Source organism: Puma concolor, chromosome C2 (assembly GCF_028749965.1).
Source record: "Puma concolor isolate L17-30 chromosome C2, mPumCon1.1.hap2, whole genome shotgun sequence".
Taxonomy (NCBI): domain Eukaryota; kingdom Metazoa; phylum Chordata; class Mammalia; order Carnivora; family Felidae; genus Puma; species Puma concolor.
The window spans coordinates 97,395,047-97,413,363 of NC_141675.1; the positions used below are offsets into that span (position 1 = coordinate 97,395,047).

At 35.3% G+C, this 18,317-nt stretch overlaps 1 protein-coding gene across 6 annotated transcripts in view; it reads left to right on the forward strand.

Annotated features, from left to right (window-relative positions):
* The window catches only part of LSAMP (limbic system associated membrane protein), a 922,095-nt gene that overhangs the window by 433,749 nt on the left and 470,029 nt on the right, over positions 1-18,317 (forward strand). The window lies entirely within an intron of this gene.

An 18,317-nucleotide genomic window follows, 5' to 3' on the forward strand; every position in this document is an offset into this window, starting at 1 on the left:
CTCTCTCTGTCTCTCAAAAATAAATAAATGTGAAAAAAAATAGAAATAAATAAAAATAAAAAATTTTATAAAATAAAAAAAAATTTTTTAAAAAACAACACAAACTGTTGCTTGGGGCCACTTGTCTTTATAAGGGGGCAGTATGTCCTAGCAAGTAGGGGTCTGAACACAAGGGAACAAGACGAAGGTGGGCACATGGACAGCTAACCTTGTGTCCCTTGGAGGAATCCCACCTAGAGGATCATCCGTTTATCAAATCTCTGCTTCCATATTTCATTCCACCTGTAAGAAGTAGGTGGGCACATGGGAAACAATGGATTCCTTTTCCTTCTCTTTCCTTTTATAGCTTTCCTTTTTTTCCCCTTTCTATTCATCACAGTTTTGAGCATCTGAAAGAGGAGGTAGAAAATAGCTGTTCTACTGTTGGTAATAATTTATGTTTAATTTGTTTTTTAAAGGGTTTTTTGTGGGGGGAAGGGCAGAGAAAGGGAGAGAGAGAACTCCAAGCAGACTCCACACTGTCAGCACACATCAAGTCAGGCTTGATCCCATGAACTGTGAGATCATGACCTGAGCTGAAATCGAGAGTTGGACGCTTAACTGACTAAGCCATCCAGGCGCTCCTATTTACGTTTAATTTGTATACAGATATGGGTTTCTTGAATATTTGTTTTTGTAAGGATGAATTGAAAAATGAATGGAAGTCAGGGTGAAGGCAACAGCTCTTTAATAAGGCAAGGGTTACCAAATGCATAGCCAATAGTAGTGTGATTTTTTTTTTTTGGATTAGATAACAAGTTCTAGAAACTCCTGACAATCTAGATTTGACAGTGTGTTTCAGGCTGCAAAGAAGATAATCTCACTTGAATTAAGTATGCATAGGGAAAATATCACCATCTTTTTTAAATGTTTTAATTTTTGAGAGAGAGAGAGACAGAGTGTAAGTGGTGGAAAAACAGAGAGAGAGAGGGAAACACAGAATCTGAAGCAGGCTCCAGGTTCTGAGGTGTCAGCACACAGCCTGATGCAGGGCTCAAACTCACGGACCACAAGATCATGACCTGAGGCAGAAATCAGACACTCAACCAACTGAGCCACCCAGGTGAATACTGTCTTTAAACTAAAATTAGCTAGGTAATAGAATATGGGTGTTATTGTCAAGCACTCTGCTATTCATTTTATTGAATTTGAGTCTGTTTGGCACAGATCATTGTTCTGGGGCAAAAAAAAAAAGGCATAGGATTCAGAAGATCTGGGTTTTTCTTTGGCACTGATATCAAATAACTGAGAGATTCAGGGCAAGTCAGTTATTTCTCTGGATCCCAGTCCCCTTATGTATAAAATGGGGTTTATAGTAATGTCTGTTTTAGGGTTCATGGGAGGCTTTAAGGAGATAATGCACTTGGAAGTACTTTGTAAATTATAAATGATGATTTTAGTAGTTTGTTGACAGTATGATATTGTCACTGGTGAAACTGTAACAATAATATGCTATAAAGCAGTATTGTTTATAACTTTGCCTACGTATTATCTAAAGGGGCTTGCTAGAGCAGTATTTTCGGGGACTTTCCTGGGTGTGCAGTTCCCAAAAGACTAGATATTAAAGCATCTTCTCTAGTTTCCACAATCTGAGAACCACTGGCTCCCAGGATTAAGCAGACAACTTTTCCAGGCACCAAGGCAAAAAGAATATCAGACAAAGGGACTAGATGACTTACTAATCCTGAAATCGGGGATATATATTATTCTGGACACACCTTAGATCGACATATACCCTGACTCTCACTATTTCAATAGTGTTATTAAACTTTAGTGCATTTGAAAGACTCTTATCATGGGGATTGTATCAGTTTGAAGAACAAATGCCTGTGTTTCACACATAAGTGCATATAGACATGTGGATGTACTCATATCTAACATGTATGCACAGGCATCTTTGGCCTGGCATCTTGCTCAAGAAACCACAATGAGGCACGAGCAGGGTAGGGTAGAGAGCTCAAGACCAAAAGGGTCCAAAGGAGCTGACCTGAAAATTGAGCAGTTTGGACATAACATAGAAGATAGCCCCGTTTGCCTGACTTTTTGCCAAGTTAAGGTAATATTTGCAGGATGCAGGATGAACTAGATGGTTTATTCTGTCCCAGAGGTCTTGTCTAAACATCGTAGCTGCTTGGAATGCCCCATTCTCCTTTTCTAGCTGTCAAAATCCCATTCATCTTTCAAAGCAAGCTCTGGAATTTAAAATCATATTTCCTTTCTGGAGTCATTTCTAATTTACTCCAGAAGGCAGGTCTACATCCTTGCTTCGAAGTAAATTAGTTACATGTGCATCAGTCTTTTCTTCCATTATTTGAACTTCTAGAGGTAGGACATCTGTCTGCTTTATTTTTGTATCTCTAGAACCAAGCATTACCTGGAACAGAATTTGGTAACTGTCACTACCCAGGTGATTAATAGTGTCAGTTTTAAAGAATATGTCCTTGAGAATATGTCCTCAAGGTCACGACTCTTCTGTTACCCTCCTGTGATTTTTCCTCTATAGCGTGTGGACTCAAACCCACCACCATCCTCTATGGTTCTCTAGGTGTACATATGATGTTTCATTACCATTTGAGAGAAGTAATAAGTGATTATATTAATCCTCTCAGATGAGTCAATTTGTCCGGGCAAAGGTTCCTATTGGCTGATTTTCATTATCGCTTTATGTTTAATTACATATTTCAACTGTATTTTAAGTAGTCAAAGATTAGAGAAAGACCTCAAATGCTAAAGTCTCTTATGGATTTCATATTTGATTCAAGGCCACAATCCAGCTTGATATTCCCTCCTGCTTTCTACAGAATCTCTTCTCTGAGTGTTACCATAAGCTTACCCTAGTCCTAAAACTTCTTCTTTACCAAAATGTTATTATATACATTGCTCCCTCAATTTCTCCAGTAATACCTCCAAATATCTTCACAATTTTATTTTTTCTATATCATATTTGAAGTTTTTTTCTTCTCAAATCAGCAACAAATATCTTGACCTGTTAACTTCCTTACATACTTATTCAACCTGTGTCCTAGGGTCTTAGAGGATAACATTGATGTCGTAAAATAATGGTTTTATTTATCAACTAAGAAACTGTGTGACAGATACATATCTAAAACATCTAGGAAGTCTGAAATATATATAGAAAGGTCTTTGTCTGATACAATAAGTTAGTGAGCTTCCTATCACTGATTATGGACAAACAGAAACTAGCTTAAATACAGAGGTAGGGAAATTACAGGAGCAATTTAATATTAGATAATGGTCACTCCCAAATTTATAATTGTCTCAACTTTCACATCACTTTTTTGAGATTAGAGTTCCATGACCTTACTTCTGTATCGTACTGACAATGATATACAAGCCCTGCATGAATTGTTAATACCACATATTTCTATATATCTTCCCAGCTTGCTTTCTAATTACATGTCCATTTTCTGACCATGTATTTGTTCGTGAGAAGATAACCATAGTCACTAAAAAAAATGAGGATAGAAAAGCTAATATGAGGCTTGTTGATTTCAGATGTTCTAAAATGAACATCACCCCCATACCTATTCTACCTCTGCCCTATTATCACCACTACCAGGACATTTGCAAAGTAGGAGACAATCTGTCCTGTGGCTATTTTGGTGTTTCCAGGATTGTCCTCCCATTTTTCACTTACTGATTCTCCCTTCCCACACCCTACTGTATGCATCTCTTTGGATGTGACATAGGGGGACCACATCCCCTCCCCTCTCCTGCCCTGAGGTGCTTGTGGAACTCAGAAAATGATGTGCAGTTGGGTTGTTTATCACCACGCTGAAAAACGGAAGGATGGCATTGCTACAGGAGCAGATGGCACTGCACGCTTGGCATCATTTTCTCAGACAAACCAGGACTAGGGCTGCGAATACTGGCATTTGCCTGCTATAGTCATTCATATCAAAACATAACAATGAAAATAAGGTACTTTTGCAGGAAAGGTTTTAAAGATTTTTTTTCCAGAGATTTAAAATTGTATGTGTTTAAGCATCTTAGGCTCCTGTTGTATGCATACAACATGTTTGCCCTCCTAACATTCTTTTATCAAGTGAAATTTTGTATATGAAGGTTTTTTTCTTTTTGTATTTATCTTTCTATGTACTCCCCTAAATGTACTTAGGCAGCGATATATCAGAAAATTGCATTTAAGCTTGTAGAGTGTGTTTGGAAAGTCGAAATAAAAATGGTAGTATAAAGAATAAGAATGTGTTTTAATTCTGGAAACCAGTAAATGTGTACAAGAAAATTTTTATTTGTGAAGGAATCATTAATCTTTGGTTTAGACAACTCAAATTAAGGTTCTACTACCTATTAACTGAGTGATTTTAAGCAAATCTAACCTATTGATGTACAGTTTTTCTCATTGGGAAAGGAAAGAGTTTGGACTGGATGATTGCTAAGATTTCTTCTAATTTTCTTTGATTTGATATTTCTGTGAGAATTAATGAAACAGTAATATAGACTACTTACCTTTTCGTGTGTGTGTGTGTGTGTGTGTGTGTGTGTGTGTGTGTGTTCCTTTGTTTTTTCTTTTCTTTTCCTCCTCCTCTTCCTTTTTCTCCTTATGAAGCATGGAAAGTATGCATTTCATTTCTGAAGTATAGTCCACATTTTTCCCTGTGTTCCTTCTCTCTTCCCTTAGAATCAGTACTTTTTGCCTCCATTATGATTTCCTTTGAGAAAATAGAAAACTCCAAGAAAATGGCTATAGTCTCTCATGTATTTGAATTAACAAATATATGTATTCATCCATTCAGCAAATTCCATTGCAGGCAGGTTTTAGGCTTTAGGAATACAGTGATGGTTAAGATATGTTCCCTGCCTTACAGGAATTGGCAGTCCAGTGGGAGGCATACAACCTACATATATACATAGTGCGATGTAGTAAGTGCCAAAGTAAAACACAAGAGACAAAACCGATTTTGTTAAGATATGGGAAAAATGTCTCAGAAGGGGTTACATTGGGTTTTAGAGGAATTATTATGATGGAAAAGGAAAAAAAAACACTTTATGCAGAAGGAACAGTATATATTGGAACAAAGAGTCTGATATATTTGGAGAAAAGTAAGAAATTATATACACCTTGAAACAGGGTATAGATGAAAAAGGTAAGAATCAAAGTCTGAGAAGAAACTTCGGGCCAGATTTTGAAGGGATTTGTTTTCCTAAGACGTTTGTATTTGACCTTATAAGGAAATAAGAAAACAGCAGAGTGTTTTTTTTTTTTTAAATTGAAGGAAAACTGACATACAATATTGTATTAGTTTCAGGTGTACAAGACAGTGATTCAATATGTACATTACAAAATGGTCACCATCATAAGTCTAGTTACCATCTGTTACTGTATAAAGTTGTTAGAATATTGTTGACTGTATTCCCTATGCTGTACATTGCATCCAATGTCTTATTTGTTCTATAGCTAGAAGATTGTATCGCTTAATCCACTTCATTTATTTCATCTATCTGCTGACTCTCTTCCCCTCTGGCAATCATCAGTTTGTGCTCTGTATCTGGAAGTCTGTTTCTGTTTTGTTTTGTGTTGTTTGTTTTGTTTTGTTTTGTTTTGTTTTGTTTTGTTTTCAATTCCATATACAAATGTTCATATGGCATTTTCTTTATCTGTCTGACTTGTTTCACTTCCTGTGATACCCTTTAGGTCCGTCCCTGTTGTCATACATGGCAAGCTCTTACTCTTTTTATGGCTGAATAACATTCCACTGTATATATACAATATCTTCTTTATCCATTGAGCTATCAATGGACATTTAGGTTGCTGCCACATCCAAACAATTGTAAATAATATTGCAATGGACATAGGGTCTTTTCAAGTTAGTATTTTTATTTTCTTTGGTTGAATACCTAGAAGTGGAACTTCTGGATCATAGGGCAGTTCTATTTTTAATTTTTTGAGGTACCTCCACACTGTTTTGCATAATGGCTGCACCAATTTACATTCCCTTCAGTAGTGTCCAAGGGCTCCCCTTTCTCTATATCCTTGCAAACACCTGTTATTTCTTGTTATTTTTTGATAATAGCCATTCTGACAGGTATGAGGTGATATTTTATTGTAGTTTTGATTTGCATTTCCCTGATAATTAGTTAGTATCTTTTAATGTGTCCGTTGGCCATTTGTATGTCTTCTTTGAAAAAAATGTCTTCATTTCTTCTGCCCATTTTTAATTTGGTTATTTTTTGGTTTTTGGTGCTGAGTTGTATAAATTCTTTTAGATAAATATTTTGGATATTAACTCCTTATAAGATATATTGTTTGCAAATCTTTTCCCGTTTGGTGGGTTGTCTTTTTGCTTTGTTGGTGGTTTACTTTGCTGTAGAAAACCGTTTTTATTTAGGTGCAGTCCCAATGGGTTAATACTGCTTTTGTCCTTCTTGCCACAGGGTAGCTGTTTTAAGTTAGTGTGGTTAGGTAAGTCGTACTGAGGCAAAGAGGATAAAATGACAGCAAAAGTCTAGATACACAAAGATTAGTAGAAGGAAGAATATTCTAGACACAGGGATGGATTCTTGTTCTGGAATTTAAATACACTAGAATTAAGCAAGCAGAGGATGTTTGGAAGAGAAGGTAAAGACATGTTAGGTATGAGTACATGGATTTGCTTGGTAGGAAGTTGGATATGTATCTGGCTATATGATAAGATTAGATCAATGGAAATAAATTTGGGAATAAATACATTTAAAGGACATTTGAAGTTATGATTGTGGTTGAGAAAGGGATAAAGTAACACATTCCCAAGAAGACCCTAACTTATACAAATGTCAAAGGAGTTGAGAGAAGGTTTGCTAAGACCCAGGGTGGCATAGTTCTCCAGTGATAAGGGGCAGAGTACTGCCTCTACAATAGGGATTAAGTAAAGGTCAATAGACACACAAGTGTTAAAGTAGTAGGAAGGGAAATTGAGGAAGATGTAACCTAGATCTTATTTTGATTGTACTTAGAATGGGGACTTTAAAGCAGAGTGGTAAAAGTTTATGGAATCTACCATAAGGAGCACATAAGAGAACTTACTGAGTACAAATAAAAATTTGTCAAGCAGCATAGAACACTCTGCTGAAATTAGAATACCCTATTATGTTCCTTCTGCCACTTACCAGATTTATAATACAGAAACACAAATTTCATAATTGTAAGTTTTCAGACCATTTATGATAGACTATGATCTTTTTAAAATGTTTGTTTGCTTTTATGTTTGTTTAGAGAGGAGTGGAGGGACAGAGAAAGAGAGAGAGAAAGAGAAAGAGAGAGAGAGAGAGAGAGAGAGAGAGATTGATTCCCAAGCAGGCTCTGTACTGTCAGCACAGAGCCTGACGCAGGGTTCGATCACACGAACCATGAGATCATGACTTGAGCTGCAATCAGGAGTTGGATGCTTAGCCAACTGAGCCACCCAGGCACACTTAAGTATGACCTTTAAATAAAAAATTACTTGCCGTAAATTTTATTTTCATTTACTCCTCCTTATCTTATTACTACATTCCTGTATACATTTGGTTTGCTAGCAGCAAATGGTTTATGAAATTAAAGTTGCAACTGTTCAGAAATTATATATTTTCCTATTCCTTATTCTCCCCAAATTGTATGGATACAGAGGGAAAATTTTGTGTAGAAGCATAGGAGTTCTTCAACCCTCACTGTTTCAGGGCTCAACCTTAAAACATGCATTGAATAGTTTAGATTATTGGAACTTAGAAATTTCAAAATAGTCCAGATTTTAGGTCTCCTATAGGTATTTGAATTATCTTTTGACTTAGGTTTTGACAATTTGCTAACATATAGGAGATGAAAAATGAAAAAAAAAAAAAAAAGAAGAAGAAGAAGAATCTATTTCCTTTCTATGCTAAAGAGCTAGACTGTCCTGGACCTATAGCAGTTGCTTCTTGGATCCAGTCCTCAAACTGCTCTACTCCTGTCTTTGTAGCAGGAGTCTGACCTCCACAGGCTTTTTGGTTCCAAGGCGCTCCTGTTCTGCTGATCCTCTTGCTGGTCTCAGACATTAGCAGGCATGGTGGGAAACTGGAGAGCAGTAGAAAGAAAACAGCTAGAGTATTTCTCTTTCTCTTTTCCAGTTGGTATCTTGGACAGGCTACTGACTTTCTTTTGTGACTCCAGATCCTCAGGACTGACCTTCATAGTTCCAGTTTTTGCTCCTGGATTCAAGCACTACCACTTCCTCTGTCTCTACTAGAAGGAAGAAGTAGCTCTCTGCTGCTGCCAATCACTTTTGGGCCTCAGTGTCACCTGATTGGCTTCTCATTCTCTTCCATCATCTATTTATCAAGTTCCTATATTTATTTCCTTTCCTTTTAAAGGCTCATAGAAGGTTGTGTTTTTTGCTTATACCTTTACTAACACAGTAAAATTAGGAGCTTACTCCAGGGTAAGAGATCCTGATATTTTAATTCGTAATGGAATAGAATCCAATATTTATCTGAAGGGTTTTTTTTAACTGTGATGCAGAACAGAGAAAAATGCTTAAAATATCCTTTAGAAACCAAATCTTAATGGATTTTTTTAATGTTAAAATTCAAGTTAGATAGGTTGAACATGTTTGGGCTGCAAGGATCAGTACACAAAGAAAGCATATTTATAAGTAAAACCAAACTCTTGGAACAAAAAATGCAATAAAAGAAAAAAAGTATTTGGGAAAACAGGTTCGAAATAATAATGGGGCAGCAGAGAAAAAGGAAAAAAAAAAGTCCAAAAGACAGAAGGAAAAGTAGGAAACCAGAGGATCTGAAGAAAAGAAAAAGACAGTTTTTTATGGAAGAACAGAGATGAAGCTGACACAGAACATGCCCACACGGATGCTGTCCCACTTCTTCTGGATCACCGGGCCTGCCTAGATTATCCAAGAAGCTTTTTAATTTCAGCTCATGACCAGCCCTTTCCTTCCCCTACCATCAACCTGCTAATGCTTTTCTAATAATTACCATTTTTGAAACTATTTTGGCTGTTAAAAATGTTTCTTTTTAATAAGCTGATTAAAAGAGGCTGCTTATTAGCATAAGCTCTTTGCCGTTCAGCCCTCTTCCTAATTAAAAGCACTCATCTGTGGAGACCTCGATTTTTCCCTTCTTTCTGTGATGAGTTTTTGGATATTTTTCATTGGAAATTTGCTTTATTTTACTTTTCTTTCTTTTGGTAGTTTTCTGCTCCTGTATTCCACAGAGATAGAAGCTACTGAACAAAATAACACAGGGGAGGCAATGTGCAGTATGAATATCTGAGAGAGTACTGAAGACACAGCTAATGCAGTTGAGTCTAAAGAGAAAGTCCTGCTTTTATGGTGGTTTTATAGTTGTGTCAAATGTCCAAGATCATGAGTTGTCAAAAGTGATTCGTAATGGTGAAGGGTGACAATTCCAAATCTGCTATTGTTTGCAAAAGATTGTATCCCCAATATCAATAGATGTGCCCTTGGAAACATTGCTTTTTGCATAGTGATAGTGTTGAGAGTATATATTTGTAAGCTTCCTCATGATAACCCTAAAGCATGGGGATATTCAATGGATGATTTTCACTGATTATGGATGCATCCACCCCTCAGACATGGTCCTTCAATATGTGATTCGGGAACGTGGAAAGTGATTAGACCCCAAATGGCGTGATTGGTGTCAGAACTTTATATATGTTTATGAGAAGAAGTTTTTAATATACAGAAAAGTGCATTTAAAAATCGCCTTCATAAAGAATAAATGAACAGAATGGGTGGTCTGTAAGAAATACGGAACAAAGGGAATGAAAGAGAAAAATGTGTATGTCTGCGAGTTGTTCAAGGAAGCAAACTTTCTGTATTAATGACATAGGATTTCTTGTTCACTTGGCATGGCATATTATTTAATGCTTACCACTGTTTGTTTTATGGACCCTCTTGAGAATCTGATGAAATGGTTTCCTTCTCATTCCCAAAGAGCAAACATTTGCATACAAATACACTCTTATTTTTTTGCTATAGCTTGAGTTTCACAGATGCCTTAAAGCCCAAGAGTCCATGTATATGAGTTAAGAATACTTGACGTAACTTCTGTAATTGGCGCTGCTAGCTATATAGGTCATTTTCCAGTTTGGCTTTACCCTATCTCATCCTCATCAAGTGAACTTCTAATTTCAAGTTTCGTTCTTCTATAGTGTTTTCTGTAGGGGAGAGATTGTGCCAACTAGATCTAGTATAAATCTTTTCCTTCACTTGGCAGACATATTCATCAATAAAAATTAATAGCATAGCATTATTGCTTAATACACATTCTTTTAAAACCTTGCTTCTGTGGATTGTCCCTCTGAACCTTTTTAACTTCTGTGTAAGTGACAACGTTTTCCTTTGATGCTCAAAAAGTAGCAGATCCAGGTCCAATGATGTAGTTTTCTCAATAAAAGCTTATAGAAGAACTTATGGAATTTTATGTGTTTTATGGAAACTCCAAGAGAAGTGGCTTCCGCATATCTTATAAGTCGCATTCATGAGAAGAATTGTTTAGGCCAATCAAACATTCATATCATGAATATCTTCTTTGTAAAGGGAAGATTAAAGGATATTTGTTTTTGTAAAGCTTCATGACTTGTTCTCAGAACCACACTTCCTTATAATAGCCATTAATTACATAATTTGAGGATATTTTGTATGGTATGAAGATTTTGTAAAAACATGAAGAAATAATCCCATCAACTTAATTGATGTATATTAACACACTGATTCTAAAGTTTATATGAAGAAACACATGGTCCTAGAATAGCCAATACACTACTGAAGGAGAAGAACAGATTTGGAGTACTGACACTGCTCAGCTTCAAAACTTACTATGAAGCTACAGTAATCAAAACAATGTGATATTGGCAAAAGAATAGACAAATAGATCAATGGAACAGAGTGGAAGTAGACCCACATAAATAAAGTCAACTGATCTTTGAGGGGCAAGTCAATACAATGAAAAAAGTCCTTTCAACAAAAGGTGGTGGATCAACTGGATATCCACATGCAAAAAAAAAAAAAAAAAAAAAAAAAAAAGAATCTATCTATAGACCTTACATCCTTCACAAAAATTAACTCAAAATGGATCATGGATCTAAGTATGAAATGCAAACTATAAAACTCCTGGAAAATAATATAGTAGAAAACCTAGATAGACTTGGGTATGGTGATGCCTTTTTACTCAAACGACACAATCTATGAAAGAAATAATTGATAATTAAAATTTAAAACTTAAAAAAAATTAAAAACTTCTGCTTTGCCAAACATAATGCAAAGATACTTAGAAGATACGCCACATACTGGGAGAAAATATTTGCAAAAGGCACTTCTCATAAAGGACTTTTATCCTTCTATACAAAGAACTCTTAAAACCCAAGTATAATAAAACAGACAAACCAATTAAACAATGGGCCAAAGACCTTAATATATACTTCAGCAAAGAAGATGTACAGTTGTCAAATAAATATATAAAAGATGCTCCACACCATAAGTAATCAGAGAAATTCAAATTAAAACAATGATATACCAATACACCCCTATTAGAATGGCCAAAGTCCAGAATGTGGACAACACCAAATGCTTCCATGGATGTGGAGTAACTTTTTGACAGTGGCACTTTCTTACAAAACTAAACATAAGATCTAGTTATTGCACTCTTTGATATTTACCCAAAGGACTTGAAAACTCATTCCCACATAAAAACCCACACACAGATTTATAGAAACTTTCTCCATAATTGTCACAATTTGGAAATGACCAAGAAAAGTGAATGGTTAAATAAACTGTGGTACATCCAGACAGTGTAATAATTTTCAGTGCTAAAAAGACTTTATCTATCAAGCCACAGAAAGACTTGAAGGAAACTTAAATTCACATTGCTAAGTGAAAGAAGCCAATCTGAGCAGGGTACATGCTATATGATTCCAGCTATGACACTCTAGAAAAGGCAACACTATAAGGGCAATAAAAAAGACCAGTGGTTATCAGAGGACGATGGGGAAATGAATAGGCAGAGAACAGAAGATGTTTAGGGCAGTACAAATACTCTGTATGTTAATATAATAATGATGGATACATGTCATTATACATTTGTCCCAGACTATAGAAAGTATAACACCAAGCAAGAGTCTAAGGTAAAGTATGAACATTCAATGATTATAATATGTCACTGTTGATTCATCCTTGGTTAAAAAAAGTTCCATCCTAGTGAGTGATGTTGATATTGGAGGAGGCTATGCATTTGTGGGAGTAGGGGTAGTATATAGGAAATCCATCTATTCTCTCCGTTTTGTTGTAAACCTAAAACTACTCTAAAACAATAAGTCTCTAAAAATAAAGAATTATTTATCTAATACTAAATGGCTTATAAATGATGAAATGTATATACACTATGTTAAAAAAGTGAAAAAAAAGGAAAAAAAAGCAATAGCAGTTAGATTATGTTCAATTGAGGGTAGAATTTATAGATGATAAACTTGTCAATACAAGGAAGCATGCAGTGTAACCTAAGTGATTAAATTTAACCTAGAGAAGGTGGACATGATGATCTTCAAATTCATCCATGACTAGCATAAGGAAGGAGTATAGTTATTCTTAATTAATCTAAGTGTCAGAACTAGGCTAGTGGGTATGAGGTAGAGAGGATGAGGTAAAAATATACTAGGTTAATATCAAGATGACTTAAAGCAAATAGATCCATCTAACAGAAGAATATTGGATCTTTTAAATCATGAGCTCTTGATCCCTGGAAGAGTTCAAGTACAGGTTAGATAACCACTCATCAGGAAGCCTGTTAAGTGTATTCTAAGAATTATATTTTTAAAATAATTCTAAATCTAAAATGTATGACTTTCATATAACTCTTACATACTTGTGTTCCACCACTAATTGGAAGGTATATATATATATATATATATATATATATATATATATATATGTATGTATACACTTAGGTGCCTATGGATTGTTTTGCAAGTTAATTTATCTTCTCTGTTTCAATCATTTAAAAGTTTAAATCATTTTTATTTAGGTACTGTTAATTTATTCAATAAATTAAATAACATATTTCTTAATATAGTATTTTGTCTTAAATTTAATTAAGATTTTAAGAATAGAATTCCTGGCTTTCAATAGATCTTGATTTCACCAATCTTTTTTTTTCTTTTTCTTTTTCTTTTTCTTTAAACATATGTTCTGGATCATGTATTCTAGGATTTGTGGGACTCAAGTTGTAATTCCAAGACTTAGTGAGCCAGAAAGTCACTTTAGTTTTCTATAGTTTAGCAAGTGAACTTTATCAAGACAGAGACATATGGCTGTGTGTGTGCATGTGTGTTTCCACTTGAACATTCATTTGGCAGTATATTGGGACCCCAAGTCATCCACTTTATTTTCCCAGTGGAGAACTATATATATATTTCACAGTCCTGTGGTGAGGTCAGCAACCCTCACAAAAGAAGAGTTGGAATAGATTCCCTTTATTCTAGACTTAGACTATCACAGGTGACATAACACAAATGCAAGTCTACTACTCATAGTTTCTAAAAGCAGAGCTATACTCAGCCACATAGGGAGACCTAAGTTGAATTCACTCTCACCTTGTGAATCATCAAAACTCTGTCAGTTGCGTTATAGCTATAGGATGTGGTGTTGATGATGCATGAGGTGAGGGGAAAAATAAAAGCACAAAACTCCATCTGGTTTTGAGGCTGCAGGCAGATGGGCTTAGCACTGCTACTTCTGAAAACAAAACAAAGGATAACCATGTCACATTTCATTTTTATATTGAGCACATTTTCCACTTAAGTCAGCAAATACCAATACATAGGGACTGCGTTGAGATCAGGTTTATATTTTCTTTGCTTATTTTAGAGGACAGGCAGGTAGACTGGAATCTCATGGGCTGATTGTATTGGGCACAAGGAGGAAAGATGACAGATGTGACGTATAACTGATGATGAAACTGATATAACAACATAAGGAAGGGTCTCTACTACCATCCATTAAATATTGTTGTATAAAGGCATTAGACACAGTTACCTTTGTCCTCTTTCTCATTCCTTCCCTTCCTGGATAACTTGCATCTAAGCTGTGAGCCATGGAGCACCCCAGAAGATAGACTTAGAAAACATTGTCTGTTTAGCCAGGGACCCATATGTGAGTAGCTCCATGCAGCAGTCAGGACAAGTACAGATTTCCCTCAACTTGCAATGGGGTTACATACTGATAAACCCATCATAGGTTGAAAATATTTTTAAGTTGGAGATACATGTGTATGTCTAAGCTACTGAACATCATCGCTTAGCCTACCCTATCTTAAATGTGCTCAGAACACTTCCATAACCAAACTATTGGGCAAAATCATATAAACAAAGCCTATTTTATGACAAATTGTTGAATATCTCATGTAATTTATTGAATATTATACTGAATATGAAAAACAGAATGGTTATAAGTGTATCTATTTGTTGTTCACCCTCATAATCACCTGGCTGACTGGGAGCTGCAGCTCACTACTGTTGCCTAGCGTCAGAGAGTATCCTACCATATATCACTAACCCAGGGAAGGATCAAAATTCATACTTGAAAGTATGGTTTTTAATCAATGTGTAATGTTTTTGTACTATCATAAAATCACAAATTTGGAAGTCAGACCATCCTCTGTCAGGGCCCATCTGTGTTTAAGCAGATCCCAAACATGCAGGGATAGTAAAAAGTTCAGACTTTTTTTTTCAAAATTAGAGCTATTTTATGCTTCTGTTCTATCATCTTAACCATATTTCAAAAATGTCAGGTAAGATTAAAATCATGCTGCAATGATCAAAAGAGCTTGATTAGCTTTGTGAAGGTCAAAAAGATCATGTTGTTTAGTGAACTTTTGAGGGAACCAATCCCTTGGTAGAAGCGAACCAGGAACATCCTCGCTCCAGAAGGCCTGTGATAAGTATCGTTCCCTTGTGGGGATCACTTACTCAGGTGGTCATGATAAAGGCATCATTTCTCTAGAACAGAGCCTTTCAATGTGGGGCTCTTTTGCCCCCCAGGAAATAGTTGGTGATGCCTAGAGCCAATTTTGGTCCTTGCCTCTTGGTGGGGGAAGGGACGGATGCTAAGACATCTACTGAGTAGAAGCTCGAGATGCCGTTAATTATCCTATAATGTACAGAGCTGTCCTTCACAAAAAAGTATTATTCATTCTAAAATCTCAGTAGTGTCAAGGCTGAGAATCCCTGCTCAAGGTATCTATTTGGACTGGTCTTTAAATATCAGCCACCTGATAACTCTCTCTCTTCATCAGTTCTAAGACACACATGAGAACTTGGTCTAGTGTATTGTCAAATTATGTAGTGATAAAAGCATGAGCTTCAGAGTTTGAGGGTTTGAGTCCTTGTCAGTGAATTGTGTAACTTCTGGCCATTTACTCTCCTCTCTCAACCTCAGGGCTGACCGGTCTCTAAAGTTTCCTGTGAGAACTAAATGCCAGTGTATTTAGTAAATGATAGTGAAAATAAATGAAGGGAATGGAAGTAGATATTCTGTAATTACAATACCTGTTTATTAATTGGGTCAGGAGACATGTATGAAGCTCATGTACTTGGCACAATTCTACGTGTTCCATTCCATACTTCATTGCCTTGTATAAATGGCAAAGCTTCTTGCTCTCTTTTTATTTTTCCTGCTTTGCTCACTTATCAATAATTATTAACATTGCCACCATAGAGGCTAAGCAAAAGAGGAAAGAAAACAAAGAGTAAAATTTACCAAACCACAACTGATTTGGTTGTTGCCTGTACTTTTCAGCACATTGAAAAATGAGTTACACATATAAAGAAAAAGGAATATAGTACTTATAGGATTTATATGTTGTTACTTATTCTGCTATTAGGCTCATCTTTGCTTGAGTCTTTGTGAGCAAGAGTGGAAAGTGGATTTAATAACATGTTAAGATAGGAGTAGGCCTTGTATTCCCACTAAATTTTATTCATACAGGCATGCTTTTGACGTTACCATCAAAAAGTAGTTTCAGTGTCCTCAGTTTTTACATTCCATTTTTGCAATGGCAAATATTATGTCTGAAAACAGATTATTTAGATTGTACGGGCATAGCATTTTTGGAGTAGGAAATGACCATGTAGATCATCTAGCACTGCTCTTTTGCTTTACAAATAAAGAATGTAAGGGCATGTAAAGACTCTAAGCACCTTGTAGTAACATGCTCAAGTAAAGAAAATTTTTTCTGAATAATTTTTTGAATTTATATATTGATTTTCATTCAAATATCACAAGATAAAAAACTTTAAACAATGGACCTTTTGAAAATACTGTAACATTAAGACAATGTGTGGGCTCAAACTAAGGATTTAAATAGCATTCAGTAGCTTGTTCAAACATAATCATGAATTTGCTGTTATTATATTATGAACTTATGGGATGCTTTTTATCTTACCGATTTCATAACTGGGTGCTATAAAAAAAAGCCATTACTTAATATTATGTGGTTTAACATTTCACAGGTGAAATCAAGATAGGCAAGATGAAAGTCAGGTTTGGGAGTGAGGCACACGGAGAAACATTTTTTTTAGCATATAGTATTCTCTTCTTTTAGAGTTTAGATGAATCTCAAAATACAGATATTGGGAATAATAGAATTTAGCCTTTATAGTATACAGTAATGGGCTGGGAATGAATCATTTGCCCACCTTCTGACTAGTATAAGGTGAGTCATTTTTGTTTCATGTGTTAAAATAAAATGCACAGCAGATTTAAAATCAGAAATTAATAACATTCAAAAAACATAATTCTACACCAATAACATCTCTAGAAAAATAATAGTATTTTTTAGAAAAATGAAATGCAAAAAAAAGTAATGTTTCACTACAAAGCAAGCCTTCCTTTTTTCCAGTTACCAGTGAATCGGTCCCCACTTGTCTTGTCCTTAGTTTTTTGATGATAATTAGTATAAAGTGGAGAAATACAAGCAGTGTGCAGATACACTAATAATGTTGATAATGAAATGCACCACAACATTTACTGAATAGCTATTATGTGCCTATTGGCATTTTCACGTATGTTGACTCATATGTAAAAGAGTAGTGTTTGGAAGTGAGATCTAAAAGCTGGAAAGGAAGACTTATTTTAGTCTAAATTCTATTACAATATCTGGATTAAAATAATTCATACAGTATTTATTCTTTAGTCCTTTATTTAATTTAAATGTAAAAACAATATTGAAGTCACAGTTAATATGGAGGTATACTACTGCCTACATAGTAAAGTCGCATCTTGGATTTACTCTGATCTCTTCAGAGAAAAGATGATTTTGTAATAAATATTCCAATAGCCTCATGAAATAACATATATAATGTACTTTTTAAAAGTTGGTGACACACAGTAAATATTCAAATGTCATTTCCTTTTTCTTTACCAGTATAGAACATTACTGTTATATTATTACAACAAAGATATGGAGACTGAGTTATTTAAGACTTATGGAAAAATCGATCTCTCTCTTCTTTCTGTCTCTGTTTCTGAGTCCCTTTCTCTCTCTCTGTCTCTCTCTCTTCCTCATTCCCTCCCTCCCCCTCCCTTTCACCTTCCACCTTTTCCTCCCTGTGCATTCATGCACATGCATGTATGATTTTTAAAGTTAATAAGGTCATACTTTGGCAGGAAAACAAATATTTGAACATTGGTCTATTAAGTGGTCAGTCTGTTTTCTTTTACTATAATGGCATGTGCCACCACATGCCTCTTAGAATATTTGTATTGCGGAAATATAATCGTGTTACACACACACACACACACACACACACACACACACACACACACACATATGCATGGTCAAAAAGTTTTGTAGATACTAATTTAAAGCTTTTTTCCTAGGGACACCTGGGTGGTTCAGTAAGTTAAGCATCCAACTTCAGCTCAGGTCATCTGTAGCCTGCCTTGGATTCTGTGTCTCCCTTTCTCTCTGCCCCTGCCTTGCTACCACACACACTCTCTCTCTCAAGAATAAACATTTTTTAAAAATTAAAAAAAAATAAAAATTAAAAAATAAAGCTTTTTTTTTCTACAGGACATTTCAGAGCCTTTAGTATGTTTGCATAGACTTTGAATTTCCAAAAAGTGTATTAATCCAAACATTTCCCAAAGAACCCACATTTTCCATGAAACATTATTTTGGGATGTGTATTACACTTCAGAGTTGAAAGTGATAGAAAAAAATACTGTAAAAATAGCTGTTTCCATTTTACTATCAAGCAATCCAAGTACTCATGC